Here is a 21,946-nt window from a genome sequence, read left to right on the forward strand (position 1 = left end):
AAAGATCCCACAATGGCCAATAGATGCAAGGTTTAACACCAGTGAGGGGGAAGGAGGCTCAAACCCAAAGGAACTCGACAACGAACACTTCCTTTCAAAGTGTCTGATCGGGCGGTTCAATGACCCTTTCCACCATAGCCCCAAGCCAGAAATAATACAAAAATGGTTTGTCTCTAGATGGCAAGTCACTGTTGGCCTTAAAGTCACGCCGATTAATCACAACCTATTCCTAGTTGATCTCCCATCCAGGCAAGAGGTAAAAAGGGTCAAATGCGGTGAATGGTTCTGGAATGGTAGGAAGCTTACATTGGAATGGTGGTCCCCTGTGTCAAGGACCAAGACAAGAGACCCAATTCCAGAACATAAGTGGGTCAAAGCACTGGGCATCCCTCTTCATGCATGGTCTTCAGAAACATTTAAATTCATCGGTGATAAATGTGGTGGATTCATAGACACTGATGAAGACGCGAAGCATCGGACACACTTCTATTGGGCTCGTATTTGCATCCGTAACTCCATGAATGAATTGCCAGCAAAAATAGACATCTTCAGAGAAAATTGGGTCTTCAAAATTTTGATTTACGAAGACAACCATGCTACTATTAGATCAATCCAAAAATCCATCGGCGGTAAGGATGTTAAACAGCGTCAGCACCAGCCATCTGATGTAGCAAAAATCTCGACTTTTTCAAAGTCTTCTATAGACACGTCTCAGAGAAACGCGGGATGTCAGGGCAACAACTTTAATTTGAATATTGGACTGCCAAACTGTCTACTAAATAAAAATAGGGCAGCTGCTCCTAGGGGAAATAATGAACATTTGGACCAAGTTTTAGACAAAACCTTCTACAAAAAAGGCCCATTTAGAAAAGCCCAAAATGAGTCAAAGCTTTTAAAAGAAAAGTCCATCTGGAAAGTAGTGGGCCACAAGCCAAACCCTTACCACAACAGATCTAATGCCCTCTCTATACCATCGATGGTTTCAGAAGAAGATGAACCACAAACTTCTATGGTCAGTGCTCCGGTAATTACAAAATTAGAAGCAAATGACGAAGCAGACTCTCAAGAAGGGAAACCCAACTACTTTGCAATCCAACTCCGAATTTGACTCACATAAATCTATCAAAGTCAGAATTTTCCTCTCATTCTACCTGCGAAGCGCTCCCTTTAACATGGTACGAATGTGGGTCTGAATCTCAATTAATCCAAAAGCCCAATCTAATTGAGACTTCAAAATGGACTAGAATTAAGTTGTTCAAGGCATGCAAAGCTTTTGTGGTCAATGCAACCGGGTTCGAACATGAACTTTTGGATATAATTCTAAGGATGGAGCAAAGAAGACAATTCCAAATCCAGCAACAAAATCCTAAGCAGCGACTTAGAAAAGGGAAGAAGGCCAAAGGAGAAAGAGAGATAAAAAGATTGACATGTGAGATCAATTACGACAAAAAGGGGCGACAAAAGAACAGAACCAAGGGTAGGCAATACAACTCCTATTCTGGATGAAGCTAAAAATCCTAAGCTGGAATGTGAGGGGGGTGAATGAGAGTAGTAAGAGGAGCACAATCAAATCTCTCATTAGAAAATGAAAAGTGGATGTTTTGTGTTTTCAAGAAACAAAAGTAGAAAATTGGTCTACTGCATGGGTACAACAATTATGGGGTAATAGGTAGGCTAACTGGGCACCTTTGAAAGTATGTGGTACTAAGGGCAGTATCATAATTATTTGGGATAAGAGGCAGTGGGTCAATACAGACACCCTCCAGGGCTCTTATTCCATAGTATGTATGCTAGAGAGTATTCAACATGAGTTCAGATGGTGTTTTACTGGTATTTATGGACCTCAGACCTATCTGGAAAGAAAGAGATGTAGCACGAAATTGCTGGAGTTCGGGGGCTATGGGATGGACATTGGGTATTAGGGGGTGATTTCAATGTGCGCAGATTTGAAAGCGAGAAATTGAACTGCTTGAGAAGGACTAGTACCATGAGATCCTTCTCAGACACCATTCAAGACCTTAACATGATTGACTTGCCACTACAGGGGGCTCATTTTACATGGTCAAGGGGTGATAACATTGTTTAAGCATCGAAAGTTGATAGATTTCTCATTTCTACAGAGTAGAATGACTCATTCAGACCTATAAAATAATCAACCCTTCCAAAAGTGATATCGGATCACAAGCCTATTCTTCTTGAGAGCGGAGACTGGGACGTTAGCCCTTCATACTTCAAGTTTGAAAATATGTGGCTTCAATCAGAAGGGTTTCTAGAGAAACTGAAAGACTGGTGGCAGAGCTACAATATAATGGGTAGGGCTGACTATGTACTACTACAGAAATTAAAAAGGCTGAAGAAGGATATAACAACCTGGAATAGGGAGGAATTTGGCAAGGTAGAGACCAGGAAAACCAAAGCCCTAGATGAGTTGTCAGCACTTGAGCAAGCGGCAGAGAGTAGACAACTAACAGTGCCGGAAACTATTCAGATGATGAACCTGAGAATTGAGCTTCAACAACTAGCCAAGGCTGAGAAAATCTCTTGGCGGCAGAAATCAAGATGCTTATGGCTTAAGGAGGGGGATAGGAACACAAAGTTTTTTCAAAAAATTGAAAATTCTCACAGAAGGAAAAATTGCATAGACAAACTCAAAGTGGGTACCGAGATCATTGTGGATAAGTAGAGGATAAAATAAGAAATTCTTGATTTTTATGAAAAGTTGTATACTAAACAAGAATAATGGAGGCCATCAGCCAATTTTGAGGGCATTGTTTCGATCTCAGCTGAGGAAATAATGAATCTGTAAGCAATTTTTCAAGAAGATGAAGTATTGGCAGCAATTCAATCTTGTTCTCTAGACAAGGCACCGGGGCCAGATGGGTTCACAATGGTATTTTATCAAAAATATTGGGACTTAATCAAAGTTGACATACTTGCTACTATGAACCATTACCATCAACATTGTTGGATGGTTAGGTCATGCAACGCTTCCTTCATAGCGCTTATTTCAAAGAAAAAAGGAGAAATTGATCTCAAAGACTACAGACCAATTAGTTTAATTGAGAGTATCTACAAGATCATAGCTACTAAGGTCTTGGCAGAAAAGCTAAAAACAGTTATGGAAAAACTAGTCTCTAATCATCAGAATACTTTTGTTAAAGATAGGCAAATCAATATGTTAATTATATAACGAGCTAAAATTATCACAATGCATCAATAAGCTAAAATTACCACAGTGACTTTTGATGATGAATTTCATACCTGAAGAACCCTTACGGCAAAACTCGATTCTGCGAATGTTTGAAAGTCGATTTTGAAATTTGAAAAAATGAGAGAAAAAAAAGAGATTTAATGGTTTGGAAAACTTAGCCTTGGACTTTAGAGAGTCATCGCATGGGTTGATTCTGAAATTTGGAATAAAAAGACGAAGAAAGAGATTGAACAACAAATATTTTAGAGGAGGGTATTTTCGTCCAAAAAATATAACTTAACAAGTAAAGGCTATTTTAACAAAGCTATTTTATTTGGGGCTAAAATTTGAAAGTCACTCTAATTTGGGTCTATTTTTGAGAATAACCCTACTTATACATGGCAAACGCAAAAGTAATGATTCATACCACTTGAAACTTCTGGTGCTAAAATATATATATGTTCTTATACTAAAATATATGTTTAGTTTTACATTATTATATTAAAATATGAAGCATCTTTGAAAAGTGATTTGAACTTTTTACATTTTAAAATTTCTGCAATAAACAAAATTATTTAATTTTAAATAATCAAATGTTACACGTGCGAGGCACGTGCGATTAAACTAGTAAATAAATAAGTATAAATAACATAAATACCAACCTTCTAAAAGTAATTACACTCTCTCCCACTTTTTAATTACTTTACTCTCTTTTCCTATTAATAGGCATAACATAACCGACATATACATAAAATTCTGTGTATATGTGGAATTTTTGTAATATGTTTAGGGAGTTGGTATTTTTTGTACTATTGAAAACATAAGTTGGGTATTTGTGCAATTTTTAGTAATAATAAATATGATCACGAAAGAGAATTGTACTTTTTTTCTTAGTAGAAATTATACTTTCACATAATATTCTATTGCATCAACATTTGTAATTGGATAATTTTTAACTGATTTGGCTTCTTCTTGGTCGAAGCTTATCGTCGAAATATTCATTGATGTTGGCTTTTCGTATGACTTCTTTTCCACCTTAGGAGAAATTAAATGTGTAAAAATTTAGTGAAGGTACGATAAAGATAATAAGACTAAGAATAAGAAAATATAAGCCACACATGATCCTTGATTGAAATTTATCAATTTATCACTAAGGGTATGTTTGGTATGAAGGAAAACATTTTCTGGAAAAAAGTTTTCCAATTTTCTCATATTTGGTTGGCTTAAAGGTTTTGGAAAATGTTTTTCAAATTAACTTATTTTCTCAAATCTAAGGAAAATGACTTCTCTTTAAAAAGTAAGGAAAACATTTTTCAAAACTCTCTTTCAACCTCAAAATCACTCACCCTTACTCCGACCTCCAATCTTCTACCCCCCACCCCACCCCCTATTACTCTATTCAAAAAAAATATTTCAAATTTTTTTCTTGCCTTATTCCCCTACCCTAAACCCAAACCCCTAGTCCTCCCCCCCTCCCCTTAAAAAAAATATATATAATTTTTTTAAAAAACTTCAAACGTTTTCTTAACCCCTACCCGACTCCACACCCCTACCAACCCTTCCCTCACCTCCAAAAGAAAATTAATTTTTTGAATTTTTTAAAATTTTTCCTTACCTCACCCTCACTCCCCTACCCCCACATCCTACCATCCTTCATTAAAAAAACCATTTTAATTTTTTATTACCTTATCCAATAATCCAAAACTCAAACCCTTACTCCTTTAAAAAATATTTAATTTTTTAAAAAATATTTAAACTTTTTTCTTTCTCGCTACCCAATCCAATACGACCCGACCGGGGACTTTGTCATAATGGGCATCTCAAATCCGACCAGGACCGGAGACCACCCCCGTTACTCAACCCCAACCTTCAGCCACCTACCCTGAGTTAGCTGAATTCCAAACATATAACAAGATAGATTTATTGTTCATGCTAAGACTCTGGGATAGGATCACAACTGTGACCGACCCAACCAAATCCAATCATCCTATACCAACCGTCCAACCATACCAAACCAAACTAATACCAAAACAAGGGCCATAAACCAGACAATTACCAACTAAATTTCAAAACATAATATGATTTAATCCCAAAATAAAATGCGATGGAACAACCAACAATACCGTCCAAGGGTGTAAACCCCAACACCAATACCAAAGCCGAGGATAACACCCATACTGATTCTGTCTATTTCAACCAATAGCAGTTTTATAAAGCTTCTAACCAAAAGAGTAATAAAATTTGGTTGGGACATGCCCCAAACCATAGCCAAAACCATAGTCCAGAAATAAATAAAAATGCCTAAAAACTTTCATAGCATGAAATAAAGCCTTCCGAAAAGATGGAAGCTCTCTACTTCAATCCAAATGATGTCCCCAAGTCAATCACTATGTAGGAGGAGTAGAACGGCTGGTTCCAACATAACGTGGGTATACAACCGCTAGTAGATGGGTTAGGGGTGAACGCTAGCATGATCTCAAGATAAGGATAAAATAATGCCATTTATAAAAGTCAAGTGAAACCATCCATATGCATATAACCATACATATATATAACCATATCGAGAAAGGGGATCGGGTTGAGCATTCCATTAAAACCTTTACCTGGGTTGCGTAGCTTTTCCGTCCTAAACCATCCACGGGCTATATGGGTTCAGCTCTCCCTGCTGAAAGTGCCCCAGTGCGTGTAGCCGTACGACCATAGAAGATACCCTGGAATGACTAGTACATCCCTCAAAATAAAGTGTGACATTATGCACAAGGTCACCAAGAACAAACCTCATACTGGAAAATATGAGTTTCCAATTTTAGTCTCCTCGGGACCTCCACCTTTCATGGCTTTCTACACATCCCGCCATTAATGTCCAATTAAAACCATTTTTCAAATAACCAAACCATTAACCAATTATTAACCAAAGCCATTGATATTGATATCGTCATACCATCCCTTACTTACAAGTATCATCCATAGCCAACCATTTATAGGTTTAAGAGGACTTTCAAGTGGCCTTTCTAATTACCATATTAAACCTCTTGGGGGATTTCCATGTATCCCACAAGCATAACCATTTAGCCATTTACCTTTTCAAGCTATTTAAACCATGCATAATTCCTTTATCAAATTTTAAAACAAGCAAGAGTTCCACTAAAGTACTCAATGCAATGAAAATATCATTATAGGCATTTTGTCAAACACATTAGGGCATAATATAACCAAAACCAAATCCAATTACCATTAAACCATTTTCATGTAATTCAATTATCCAAAACCACTATTGATGCATGTAAAGCATAAATTAAACCATGAAAAATCATAACCAACCATTTAATATCAAAACCCCCAATTCATATTTGAAAACCAAAATCATACAATCATAAAACCATGAAAACATTATGTAAAAACATGCCTTTATTTAAAATTAACAACGAAGGAAGAAAACATGCCTTAAACCAAGATGGTGATGGAAAGAAATCACTAAGAAAAGTCCCAAATTGACCCTCTAGTTGAAACCCTAACTTTCTTGCCCCAAAAGCTCTTGAGAGAATTATGGAGTATTTAGGAAGAGTTTCTAAGTATTAATGAATAGAATATTAGGGTAAATAACCTTCTAAGTGCCATATAACTCGTAGGACCTTATTTGGATAAGTGGAAAAATGTCCAGATTATCCTCACTTAAATTGCATAAATTCTGTCACAAGGATACGACTGACCCTTACTGAGTCGTATCCTCCCTATACGAGTGGTACCCACCACTCGTACCCTTGATCTTAACCCTTGGAATCAACACTTTCTAGTATATGACTCATCTAAATCAAGTCGTATCAAAAGCATACAATTCGTACCCTTCATCCATACCCCTGACAGAATCAAATACCAAGAGGATTGAACACTGACCACCATATGAGTCCGGGGTATGACTCGTACCCTAGCTTACAGCTCCAGGTGAGCCAATTGTACTCATATCAAACCTAAGTAACCAAATCGAAGATTAGGTTAAGAAACCAAACGATCTGTACCCACCAATATGACTCGTACCCCTAAGTCATATCCATTTCAGTGACCAAAATTTATCCCATCAACCAACACTGGTCAGTATACGACTGGACCATACCATTCGTACCCCTTAGTCGTATTGGGTCTAGAGACCAGAATTCCAGGAAATTTCTAAGGTCTAGAAACCTAGGTGTTTCATAACCCTACCTCTACCAACCTTCCTCTCTCCCTCCTAAAAAAAATAATTTTTTTCTTACCCTACTCTTGCTCTCCTACCCCAACCCCTACCCCTACTAGCCCCCTCTCCCCCTTAAAAAACAAAATGAATTTATTTAAAAAATTTAAAACTTTTTCTTACCCCAACCTTGCTACCTATTTTGACAACCTCAACCCCTTCCCCCCAAAGAATTATTTTTTTATTTGTTTTTTTTTAATTCAAAACATTTTTTTATCTCACTCTTCTTATCCTATCTGTTCTCACTATTTTTGTTAAATATATACAAATACTTTTAGAAAATATATACTTACTCAATTTGCATAACGAACACAAGAATATAATTAAGAAACAACTTATTTTTCTAGAAAATATTTTTCCTTCTTCATATCGAACATACCCTTAAAAAGGTATTTTTCAGGATCAAAAATTATTTTTCTAAAATGTAATTTTTACTCTTTAGCTAAACACTAAAATGAATTTTCTAAAAAAAAAAAAAATTTCATTCACCAACCAAATACTAAAAATATTTTTCATCCACCAACCAAACATAAGAAAATAAGTAAGAAATCAACTCATTTTTTAGGAAAATATTTTCTAGAAAAATATTTTTGTGGAAAAACATTTTCCTTCGTACCAAACACACCCTAAGAGTAGCATCTTGTTCAATTGATGTTCAAACTTGAATCCACCTTGTTGTCAATCCATAAGTACACCAAGAATCTAAAGACATCATAATGCATAAATAAATTATCACAAAAAATAGAAACACATATAATAAATATGAGCATTTATTTTAATTAAATGACAATATAAAATTAGTAACAAAAAGAGTCAATTTGACTTCTCAACTAAAGGTGGTTTTATTTGTTTATTTATGTAGTTGAATGTATTTGTTGTTATTATAAAAAATCAAACCAACAAAATCATAATAAAAATTATTACTTACTTGAATTTAGACCTGTATATAATAGAAAAATAGATTAACATGCAATTTGATCATCACTCATATGCATCTAAAAATTGAAAATGTTAAAATAAAGTTTCTAAGAAAAGTGAACAATAAGGAGAATGGAGTAAATTATTCATGAAGAAAGTTGATGATCAATATAAAATACTAACTTAAAAAAAGGAGAAAGATTAGGATTGCATATCATTATAGTATATATAGGATAAGTTAAGAAGTTAGAAATTTATTCCAACTCAAATTTTATTTAAATTTGAATTCAAAAAACAAACTGATTTGGATAAATATAAATTTAAAAAATAAAGTAAAACATAAAGGAGCAAAAACTTATAGTTGCTAATAAGAATGACCTAAAAAGGATTACAATTTTTCTGCCACAAAAATATACTATTAAAAAAGAGAAGTCACAACCAACTGATTTTCAATTCAAATTTAATAGTAATCTTTAGGCAAGGGACGTGTAGGTTATTTTTTTAAAATTATTATTATTATTGTTATTGTGATATATAAACTTTGTTCAAAGTTTTTCCTGTTCTTTGATCTTCTTTTTCTTTTATTTTTTTGTTAAAAATCATATTTTTTTTATAAAAGTTAATAACGATTTGAAAATATGAATTCTATTAACAAATTTAAAATAATTGGAAGTAGGGGGGTTTGAGTCCACGCTACAAATCAATATTTATTTAAATATATAAATAATTGTAAATAGATATTATTATTGTTGTTGTTGTTTTCATAGTAAGAGTTCATTTATAACTCTTCATGTTATAAGCAAATGATTTTTAAGTAAATGGTCCTTTTAAAAGGATAATGTATTTTCAAATTCAAATAATATATATATAGATTATTATTATTATTATTATTATTATTATTATTATTATTATTATTATTATTTAATACTAAAATATATTTTATAATACCAAAAGGGATAAGTAATGAATAGTTAGAGTTCTTTTAAAACTCTTCAATATTAAGTTCCTAATTTCAAGCTAATGATAATTTTTTTATTATAAAATATAATATTTTTAAATTTAAATATCTAAATATATTTAATTTTTTAATTAGAAATATTTATTACAATATTTATAACTTTATCCTAAAACTGTCACATGGTTTTCTATTATACTGCCACTTGGTTTCTTCTGCTGATTTCACTTTTGCTTTATATATATACAAGTATAAGTACCCGTGCGATGCGCGGATAATATTAAAATATTATTTTTAATCGCTTTATATTGAAATGTCTCGTTCGGCCATGTTAAATCATATTACTCGCATTACTTTAAAAAAAAAGCTCAACTATCACATTATTTTTAAATGAAATTTGAAAAAAAAAGTATTATACCCCCACCTCCACCTCCATTCCCCCATCCCCCTCCAATCTTAATTTTTAAAAATAAAAAATAAGATCAAAATTCTAACCTCCTCCCTACCCAAACCCCCAACTAAGTTGTACGAAAAATATAATTATGTAACTGCAAAAAAATTTAAGTTGCATATTTCACTTTATTATACCATCACAACTAAAAAATATTAGGTTGTTAATACCACCCCCCCCCTCCTCACCTCTAACTAAATCTATATGAGTAAAAACAATATATATTATGCTTATTGTAAAATAAAAAATATTTTAACAAATGGATAAAGCCATAAAGATCATTAATTGTTATACATTATTTCCTCCTTTTCAGAATAATTAGCAGAATTAAGATTGCATAATTTTTAAAGAATAATTAATTAAAAATGTGATTTAATTAATATATTGCTTATTAATTTTTTGACCTTCGTTAATTTTAGAATAGTTAATGATAAGGTAGAGTTGAAAAAAATAGTTAATTATTTTTTGTCTTTTAAACTGACAACTATTTTGAGACAAATATTTTTAGTAAAGGTGTCAACTATTTTCTTTTGATAACCGTAATGTTCAGGCTTGCTTTCGCACGTAAACATGCCAGCTATTTTGAGAAACGGAAAGTAGTATATTTTGAATGATGTGTAACGATTATAATATTAATATTTAACTTTTAATTAGCATGTCACTTGACTTAATATAATTATCCACTACTTTTCTTTAATACATCATAAATTCTTATTCCTTATATATGTCCTTTTTGTTATTTATTTTCACAATTCTTAAAATTTCTAAATTTTTTTAATAATATTTTTGAATAACATTTATTTACTTTATTTTATTTTTAAATTAAACTTAAATATCCTCGTCATACATCTACCCACCTCCTTTTTGTACATAGGTCATAAATTTGCTATTTTTAATTAATATCTTACTAACTTATCACCTTGCTTAATTTTGAAATATAATTTTATATTGAAAAATGAAATGTTGATTTAATATTATCTAAACAATTTATTAAATTTCACAGTTACATCATCAGTATATGAAGTCTCAATAGTTAATTGTTTTTGTGTCAAAATTCATCTTCAATATGTATTTATTTAATTGTGTGAAACAGCAAATTAACATGTACATATTACATTACTTATATAATTAATCTATACAAACACATTAAAACAATTTTAGATAGAATTCAAACACATATACAAAAATCTAATATGCCAATAAGAATAGTTTTACCTTAATATATAAATAATTTATATGTCAACTACTAAACAATTCGATCTTAATTTCAAATATATATTAAATATTGCTATGATGATAAGGAAAGACAAAACAAATCAAATTAATTAAATATATTATTTTTCAGTTTGCATACTTTCCAATCATAATTTTAAAAATGTTCATTTCAAATAAAATACTTATATTTATTAAACATATTATATTTTTGTATAAAGTAAATAAATAAAATAATAATTAATTTTTTTTTTACATTTCTAGATTTTACCAAGTATCACTATTATTCTTGGTGTTAGTGTTACTGCGAAAAATATTAATGATTTTTTTTTGAAAATTAAATTTATGAGTAAAATAAAAAAAAATCTTGAAAAAAATAAGCATCAAGAATAAATATACTACATCAACATCATAAGAAAAATTCCACCACCAACAACTAAAATTAGAGAAAAAGTGATGAGGATAATTAATACAATTTATCTCTTTGTATTTGTTTTTGTCAAAATCAAACGAACAAAATCATAATAGAAAATATTACTTACCTGAATTCAAGCTAGATAAATAGATTAGCATGTAATACCACCATCATTCATCTGCATATAAAAAGTAAAATTGTTAAAACAAAAACAACATCTAAAACTATAGAATATGAAGAATTCAGTAAATAAATTCATGAATAAATTCAACGATCAATAATAAATAATAAAACAACAAAAAAGAAATCTTGACATTATAAATAATTGTAGAAGTATATATAGAAAAAGTTAAGTAGTAGAACTTCATTTCAATTTAAATTTTATTTACATTTAAATTCAATAAGATAACTGATTAGTATATTGATTAGGATAAATATAATTTTAAAAAATAGAGGAGAAAAATTTTATAGTTGCTATAAAAACGGAGAATTAACAACCAAACAACTGATTTTTAATTTAAATTTAATAATAATCTTTACAAATAGAATAATTGGAGGTATTTTTAATTTATATTTAAATTAAACCATTACTGCTTCTACTACATATGCAGTCGTTATTGTTTATTTATTTATTTATTATTATTACTATTATTATTGTTATTGTTATTGTTATTATTACTTACTATCACTACTACTATTATTTATTTATATATTTATTATTATTATTATTATTATTATTATTATTATTATTATTATTATTATTATTATTATTACACATACGACGCACTATGCACTACTACTTTTACAATTATTATTAGTATATTTATTTAGTATTAGTATTATTATTATATTTTTATATTTTATTTAATATTTAAATAAATTATAGTTAGATAATTTTATAGCATTCATTTGAATTTTTAAAAAGATAAATAAATGAAAGAGTAAAAGTCCATTTAGAACTCGTTAACCATGAGTTTATATTTTAAGTTAATGAGAATTGTTTTTCTAATAAAGGATAATATATTTTTCAAATTTAAATATTTCTAATGTTTTAACTCATTATTAATATTAATATAGAAGATATAGATATAAATATAGAAGATATGGAATAAACATATTTAATATTATTTTTAAAAAAAATTATAAGTTTATCTCCAATTGAAATTCAAAAAAAAAAATAATAGAAAGACAACAACCAACAATAATAGTCAAATTAGAACTCTCTAGTATGATAACTAAATATTTCTAATATGTAATTTTATTTTATAATGAATTTTAATTTGAAATTAATAATTTATTACTCTTAATTATTTTTTAGTAGTTTTCCTTTTTTTTTCCTCATTTTTTATTTTCTTTTTCTTTTCTCTACTTTCTTTTTTTCTTTTGTTTGTTTGTTAATTTTTTTTATAAACAATAATTGACAATTTAGATATATAAAGGTATTTCAAGTAGTTATATATGTTGAATTTAATTATTAAATTTTAATTTATATTTAAAATTTTAAAATAATCGCAAGTAAGGATAAGTTTTAGACACACACCACAAATATATATTATTTATACTTATCAATAATAATAATAATAATAATAATAATAATAATAATAATAATATATTTATCATTATACTTGATATAGATAAGTTTATGAAATATAAGAGTTCATTTAGAACTCTTCAGGAAGTTAGTCTGGCAGGCGGCGCGGTACACCCCCACCTGACAAGATCTTGCTTTTATGGTATCAGAGCCCAGGAACTTTCATAGTAATCAAAGTAATTGATGTGAAGTATTCAACATAGGTATGAAGGTTTAATATAAATGGATATGGGAGAAGTTAGTACGAAAAGTACTAAACTTGAAGAGGTAGACTTACCTCAAAATATGGATTTATTAAATAAATGGACAATTTCAAAAGTAGATATAAAAAACATTTATGAATATGACTTTCTTGATAAATTTAAATATAAGCAGATTATAAAAACCACTGAGAAATCTATTGCTTTCATGCTGAAGAACAGACTATAAAATTACTAAAATAAGATATTGATATGTTTAAAAATCAATATAATTTTATGCATATTTTTTTTATTGCAAATTGCTTTTAAACCTTTAACTTTGAAAGGTCTTCCAGAAACATTTCTAGCTGCACTACGCGATGCTAGAAATTTAAATTTCAGACAGTTTTTGATGGGATCTATTGAATCTACTCTCGCATATGGTCCTGTATATTTTAAAACTCGATAAAATTTACAATTATCTTTGACTGATGTGAATATCCTTGATGCTTTGGCATTAAATGTAAAAACCCATGGTTATAATTATATGTCTGGATCCGAACTAATATGTTTATCCTATCGCATTTATTATCGTTTATTAGCTACAATGAATCCTCAATGTAAATTAATTGATGATGCTTCTGATTATACTATGCTTATTGAAACAAATTTTGCAAAATCCAAGGTCACTACCAGGAGACCTATAAGATGGGATGAAATTAGTTTTTCAAAAACATGGATTTTAAACTCAGTCATTTATCCAAAACGACTTGCGGAGGATGTGACAAACTCAAAGTTAACTCATGTAACTCAAAATACTTTGTCTTCAATTTGATGATAATTCTACCATTTATAATTGAAATTCTTTTTCTATGCCTAGAATATTGCCTGCTATGCATCACATCTCTCTAGTTGAACCAGTATATGGTCCAGCTAGAAACCGTGCTGAATCATTACATACTCTAAGTTCTGCAGATTTGCATACTCCACTTAGATGTATTGAAAAGATTAAAATCAATCCTAAAATAAATATTGTTCAAGATAATGATAATGTCCCATATAGAGATAACCCCACTCTCTCTAAAATGGAGTTTGATATTAATTCTTGTTAAATCACGATTCCACATCTTGTTGATTTTAGTCCTGATTCACAGGCAAGAAATTATATTTAAAAAGAATTTTTTGGTGAAAAATGAAAAATATTTAGGACATGGTTTTTCGAAACTTATAGTCCTGATGAAATAAAAAATATTTCTGAAGAATTCTATGAAATGTGTGCATTAAATAATCAAATTATTTATTTTGTGCCATGGTTTATATCGGTATACCTTCCTTTATATGTAAGAATTATTGAAAGATCATACCAAAATTCAAATGGTACTATTACTCACGCTATTTACCCTCCTCAATCATCTTTTATACTACCTAATAATACCGGTATAACTTTTTCTACTTTTCAAAAATTCATTGATAATGAAGTTGAAAAAATAACTATTTCTGAAATAAATAGTTTAATTGCTCAAAATAATTATTTGAGTCTGTATGTTAAAGTTCTTGGAGAACATATTTCTTATCTTGATAAAAAACTCGATACTATGACAACTTTGATTAAGAAGCTAAGCGATAGTCAAAAGTCATCTGATATTGCTTCCACATCGGAAAGCAAAACAGAAGATTTGACAGCTAAGCCTCATATTCAAAGACCTCTTGATATTCAAGGATTTGGAAAATCCTCTGATTTAGAACAACTTGAAAAGAAATTTTCTGGTTTAAATATAAAGCCCATAGATCTATCTAATGCTTTTGCTGATAACCTTGTGTCTACTCCAATTACAGACATAGGTGTTGAAATCCACTCAGAGTTAAATAAACTCAGAGGTTCGGTAAGAAAATAACCAGGAAAAAAATATATTGATATTCCCTGTATGCAAACTGCTTATTACCCAAGACCAACTCCTCAAGATGTTCTGATAGAGGAAAGAGATTGGTCTTTGACAAACACGTCATATAGTGGAGATCATATTTATGAATGGAATTTAGATGGATTATCAGAAAGACAATTATCTATTTTAGTCCATCGTATGTTAATGTATTCTACTATTGCCAAAGTCACTAGCCCAAAAGATAGTGAAGGCAATCCTGTTCGAAAAGATGCCACTATATGTAAAATAATTGTTGCAGGTTTTACTGACCAACTTCGTGGCTGGTGGGACAACTTTCTTTCTAACGACGAAAGAAATAAAATTTTTGAGGCTAAGAATATGGTGCCTGGTATTGACAACCTAGGTAGACAACTACCAGAAGGTAGAGAAGATATTGTTTATACCCTTATACTCACCATTATTCAACAATTTGGGGGTAGATTTACCAACCAATATGAAAATACTCATACCCTCTTAAATGGCCTTAGATGTAAACATTTAGGAGAATTCAGATGGTACAAGGATACCTTCATTAGTAGAGTTATGGATCTATCCGAATCCAGGTTAGAACATTGGAAAGCTAAATTCATAGATGGACTTCCACTTCTTTTTGCAGAAAGGGTTAAAAAATCTATTAAGGGACAATATGGTGCAATTCCTTGGACAAATTTTACTTATGGTCATCTTATTGCAGCTTGTACTCAAGAAGGTCTCAATCTTTGTAATGAGTTGAAATTGTCTAGACAAATTAAGCTGGATAGGCTTAAAGAAAAAACCCAATTAGGTGATTTTTGTGGACAATTTGGTATGAAAAATCCTATTTCTACTTCTAAGAAAAAGAGCCATAGGTATGTTGTTGTTAGAACTAATGACCCAGATAATCCTTATAGGATAAAAAAAATCCAGACATAGATCCAAAGAAGAGCGTGAAGCCAGAAAAACCCATCGTAAGTTTACTAGATTTATGAAAAATAGGTCTAAGAGAGATTTAGCAAAAATCAAGTGTTATAATTGTGGTTAATTTGGTCATATTGGTTCAAATTGTAAACATCAAAAACTCAAGTCCTTAGGACTTTCTGATGAGGTTCATGATAAGGTTTATTGTTTATTATATACTTCAGGTTCTGAATCTGATTATGAATATGAATCTGAATCCGACACTGAGGTTGAATTATTTGATTTAACTGATAATGAAAATCATGCCAATAAAAAAGCCTGCACTGATTGTAATAATAATTCTTGCGATTGTGATGACACTTTCTATAAATTGCAATCCCAGTTTGAAGTTTAGATTTAAATATTCAAACAATCACTGCTGATAGCGCTTTAGAATTATTAAAAGAAGTTACTGATGAAAAGCTTCAACAAAAAATTATTGATCTTACTTCTTCCCAAATCGGTACTTCTAAGCTTGTAGATAATAAACATGTAAAGAAAAATACTGATTCTATTATTGATATTATACCTTATTCTCTAACCGAAGTTAATAGACGCCTTGCCATTAGTCAAACACCTGGTAAAGACACGTCTTTCAATTATTTGAAGTTAGAAGTTGAAAATTTAAAAAGAGAAATTGTTTATTTAAAACAAAATCAAATGATTTCAGATCATAGAATTTCAAAAATTGAACAGGATATTCTCAAAATGATATTGTCTTTGGTTCCAAAGGGAAAGAAAAAATTGTGGAAAATTTTGAAAATTCTAACAATAATATTATTTCTAATCTAGATGTAGCAAATGATTATTTTTTGGGTATGATGCAAATAGTTACAGCCCATAAATGGTATATAAACTGTACTATTTTGATTGATAAGGAATTTTCTGTAACTAATGTGGCTATGATTGATAGTGGTGCTGATGTTAGTTGCATTCAGGAAGGATTAATTCCAACTAGATATTTTCATAAAACCACGCATATAGTCAAATCTGCATCCAGTCATTCTCTTGATATTAATTATAAACTACCTAATGCACATATTTGTAGAAATAAGATTTGCATTCCTCATTTCTTTTTCTTAGTAAAAAATCAGTTATATCCTCCTATTATTTTAGGAACGTCTTTTATAAATGTTATTTATCCTTACATGCATATTGATGCGAATGGTTTCAAGACTACTCATAAAAATCAAGAAATTTCCTACCCTTTTGTTACAGATCCAGTAACAAGGGATAAAAATACTTTAATTGAAATGAAGCATCGACAGGTAAATTTCTTACAGTTTGAAATGATGAGTATGAATGTTCATAATACAATGAATTCTGTAAAAATTCAAGAAACAATGAAAATGATCTAAGAACAAATGATTGTTGATATTTGTGCTGACCACCCAAATGATTTTTGAAATCGCAAAGAGCATATTACTACTCTTCTTTATGAAGATGATTTTAGTGAAGATAAAATCTCAACTAAATCTTGACCCTGCCAAATGAGCACAGAGTTAGTTGAATTCTATAAAACGGAGATTGATAATCTCCTACAAAAGGGTCTTATAAAACCTTCAAAATCCCCTTAGTCGTGTACTGCATTTTATGTTAATAAGGCTACTGAAAAAGGCCGTGGTATGCCAAGACTTGTAATTAATTATAAACCTCTTAATAAAATTTTGAAATGGGCTAGGTATCCAATACCTAATAAAAAAAATTTGTTATCTAGATTATATGATGCTAATATATTTTCAAAATTTGATTGAAAATCTGGTTATTGGCAAATTCAGATTTTTAAAGAGCACACATATAAAACTTCTTTTAATGTTTCTTTTGGACAATATGAGTGGAATGTAATGTCGTTTGGTCTGAAAAATGCTCCTTCCGAATTTCAAAAAATCATGAATGATATATTCAATCCATATATAGATTTTATAATTATTTATATTGATGACATTTTTGTATTTTCAAAAATATTAGAATTGCATTTTAAACATTTGAATATATTCAAGCAAATTGTGTTACAAAATAGTTTGGTCATTTCTAAACCCAAAATGTGCTTATTTCAAACTAATGTTCGATTTTTAGGTCATACTATTTTCCAAGGAAAAATCAAACCCATACAAAGGGCTTTGGACTTTGCTAAAAAGTTCCCTGATGTTATAACTGATAAAACTCAATTGCAAAGGTTCTTAGGCAGTCTTAATTATATTTCTCCTTTTTATCAGAATCTGTCTCATGATTTAGCCCCGTTATATGATAGGCTAAAAAGGATTACAAAGGACCATGGACTAATACTCACACTAATTTGGTAAGAACTATTAAAGAACGTGTCGAGTCTTTACCTTGTTTAACCTTCGCTCATCCTTCTTGGTAAAAAATAGTTAAAACTGATGCTTCGAATGTTGGTTATGGTGGAATACTTAAACAAGTAAATCTCCATAATAGTATCAAATGTCTCATTAGGTTTCATTCTGGAAAATGATTTGAAAGTCAGAAAAAACACACCACTGTGACTCATAAAATGTTGACTATTGTTAAGTGTGTTTTAAAATTTCAAGATGATTTATATAATCAGAAATTTATAGTTAGGACTGATGCTTCTAAGTTAATCTCTGCAAGGTGGCAAGCCCAATTAGCTCCTTTTAATTTTGAAATACAGTACAAGAAAGGAAGTAAAATTCTTTGCAGGATTTCTTATCTAGAGAATATTTAAGTGATTAAATGAATTTTTATACATACTTTCTTTCTGAAAAAACAATAATTAGTATTATCAAATTTCTTCCTCTAAATGAAGATATTCATTTTATTATATTAGAAAAAATCATTCATGATATGATAGAAGAAGACTTATTTCTTCCTAATTTTGAAGATATACACGATGAAATTGATTGATATGATATTGATTTATCTGACTAATCTTTTGTTACAGTATGGCTACGGATCCACCCTGGCAAATAGCCAGAGGTCGAGGTAGAGGCAGAAACCAAAGAGGAAGATACTCCTCCTCTGGGGGAGATACTACTCCCCTTCATCATCTTACGCCTTATCTTCATCTAATTTCCCAATATTACAAAGGGGAAATATGAGCTTGATAAATTCAATGATTCCACAGATTGCAGAATCTTCATCTAAGTATGAAAAAACTCAGCATATAAGCACTTCGATCCATCTAGATGATATTCCAGAGGATCATCCTTTATATGAGCAATTGCAGTCTTTTATAAATGCAAAGCAAGCAAATTCGTTTACTTCAATTGCTAAAGAAAATTTTGCTAATAGGCAACAATATGAAAAGCTTGATAATCGATAGCTAATAGTTCTCATAGAAAACTCTAAAATATGCAAAAAAAATGATCCCTGAAAACTCCTCCATAAATATTTATTGGCTAACCTTTATTTTGCAGGGGAGTCATACAAAACAAGAGCATTTTATGAAATGATATTGCAGTCCACTGGGAGTGTAGAATTAGAACATCACCAAATGGGTGATTCAACCCCATATGTACACGAATTCTCAAAGATTATTATTAAAAAACTAATTTCAATAGATGGCTGGGGAACAACTTCTATGACTGAAAAGGCTATGATGATGAAAGGATCAAAAATCTCTTTTACATATTGGGATTATATTAAGGCTTTTACCCAGACCTTATATTATAACAATATCAAGCATAAGCATACTTGGTCTTGAAGATTTGTTCTAAAATATTTGAAGAACCAATTCCTAATTGGTTTATACAATGGTGGTCATATCATGGCCCTACAATTCAAATTCTGCCAGAAGAATATTTACAACTCTATAAAAAATGGATCAAGGTATCACCATTTTTAACGGAATCATATCATTCAGACCATGTCTGTAACTTTGACAAAATTGATCAGATGTATTTCTTCATAGAATTCTCCATCCCATGAATACATAAATAGAGTGTTGAATTTGGATACACAAAAGAACAAATACCCGGACTCTATAGGGTATTTTATAACAATTTCTGAGAAAAACTGACAAGAAAATACCCATTCACTAAATTACCTCATGGTAGAGATCTGATAGAGTCCATTAATAAAAAGATCCATGAATACTCTACTACTCTTCAAAAGAAAGTCATTGAAGATAAAAATGTCAGCTACATTTCGAGATGAATTTCTATTCATGAAGGCGATAAAATAGAAATGATTGAACAATATTTAGAAGAGGTTCATAGAAATTTAATGAAAACAGTCGAACAACACTCAGATGCTTCCATGAAAAGCATTACAAGTGACAAAACGGCCGAAGATATTCCAGATTCCCAGCCACTTACTCCAGAAAATATTCTAAATAAAGAAGAAATTGAAAAAACGAAACAATTACTTTGCCAGCTCAAAAGAGGAAAAGACAAGATATGACCTAAAGGACCCATAAATTATCTTTACTATATTTGTGGGACCTTTTTAGAACAGTGAAAACACTACGCAAAGGGACCCAAATATGGGACTCGTAAGTACTGTGTGCAGATGTTTTCTTTTTCTATATATAGGTACCTTATCTGTAAGGGAGGTACAAGTTAGAAATTTTCATTTTTCTTTCTCTATCTAAACTTAGTACTCCTCCTTCTCTCTTCTTTCTCCTGTATATTATCCGAAGGTTTAAATAAAAGAAGGCAAATAGCCTTCGTTACTCTCTATTTTGGTCTTGCATCTGGCCAAATTTAAGGTACTTATTTTTTCTCTTCTGACGTACTTTCAATACTTCTTCTTTCCTTCCAGCCGTGACTATGTCCGGCTAAAAAGACTTCTCATACCTATATTGAAGATATAACTTCATTTACAAGGTAACTATGAAAGATCCAGACTCTATCAATGTATGAAGGAATTTTTCTATAGTTTCTTGACTTGCTTCCAAAATGGTGGTACAGTCAAGTTTAATATGGATAATGTTGGCTTTGTCTTAGTGTCTATGTCTAGTAAGTAGTGCCTCTTTAGCCGGTGAGAGATGAAGAAAAACAGGGCAACCTTTGGCACAGTCAGAACTTCTAGACACATGGGTTCAACATAAGTATATTAAATATCTGACAGACCCCTTGTTTGGGTAAAAAGATTAATTCTTCCATACAGTCACTAAGCTATTCGAAAATTCTTTTATATTTTGGTTGGTGATTTGGTTCGATATTTTGACTATGGCTTAATCCGATATTTGGAAGTTAGTCTGGTAGGCGGCACGGTACACCCCCGCCTGACAAGATCTTGTTTTTATCATAAAAGGAAGATCTTGTCAGGCGGGGGTATACCGCACCGTCTGCCAGAGTAACTTCCAAATATCGGATTAAGCCATAGTCGAAATACTGAACCAAAGCACCAACTGAAATATAAAAGAGTTAACCTGACTTCTCAACTAAAGGTGATTTTATATATTTATTTACGTAGTTGAGTGTATTTATCTTTGTCAAAAATCAAATCAACTAAATCATATTAAAAAATATTACTTATTTGAATTCAGGCGTGGATATAATAGAAAAAATAGATTAGCATGCATTTTCATCACCACTTATCTGCATATAAAATTGAAAATATTAAAACAAATAAAGTTTCTAAAAAAAGTGAAGAACATATAGAATTGAGTAAATAAATTCATGAAAAAAAACTGATGATCAGTATAAAATAACTAAAAGAAAAGAGGAGAAAATTTGGTATTGTATATCATTATAGAAATATTTATAAGAGAAGCTAAGAAGCTAGAAATTTATTCCAACTCAAATTCTTTTTAAATTTGAATTCAAAAACCTAAGGCAAAATGACCTTCTGGATCTCTGTACTATGTCGGTTTTGTAAGTTGGACACTTCTACTTAGATGTTTGTCATCTGGACCTTTGAACCCATTAAAAAGCAACATTTTAAATACTTTTTTGGTGAGTGTAATACACTCTCGCCACGTCAGCTACCACATCAGCTTCCACGTCATTTTTATTTTTAAATATA

Source organism: Capsicum annuum, chromosome 7 (genome assembly GCF_002878395.1).
Source record: "Capsicum annuum cultivar UCD-10X-F1 chromosome 7, UCD10Xv1.1, whole genome shotgun sequence".
Classification (NCBI taxonomy): Eukaryota; Viridiplantae; Streptophyta; class Magnoliopsida; order Solanales; family Solanaceae; genus Capsicum; species Capsicum annuum.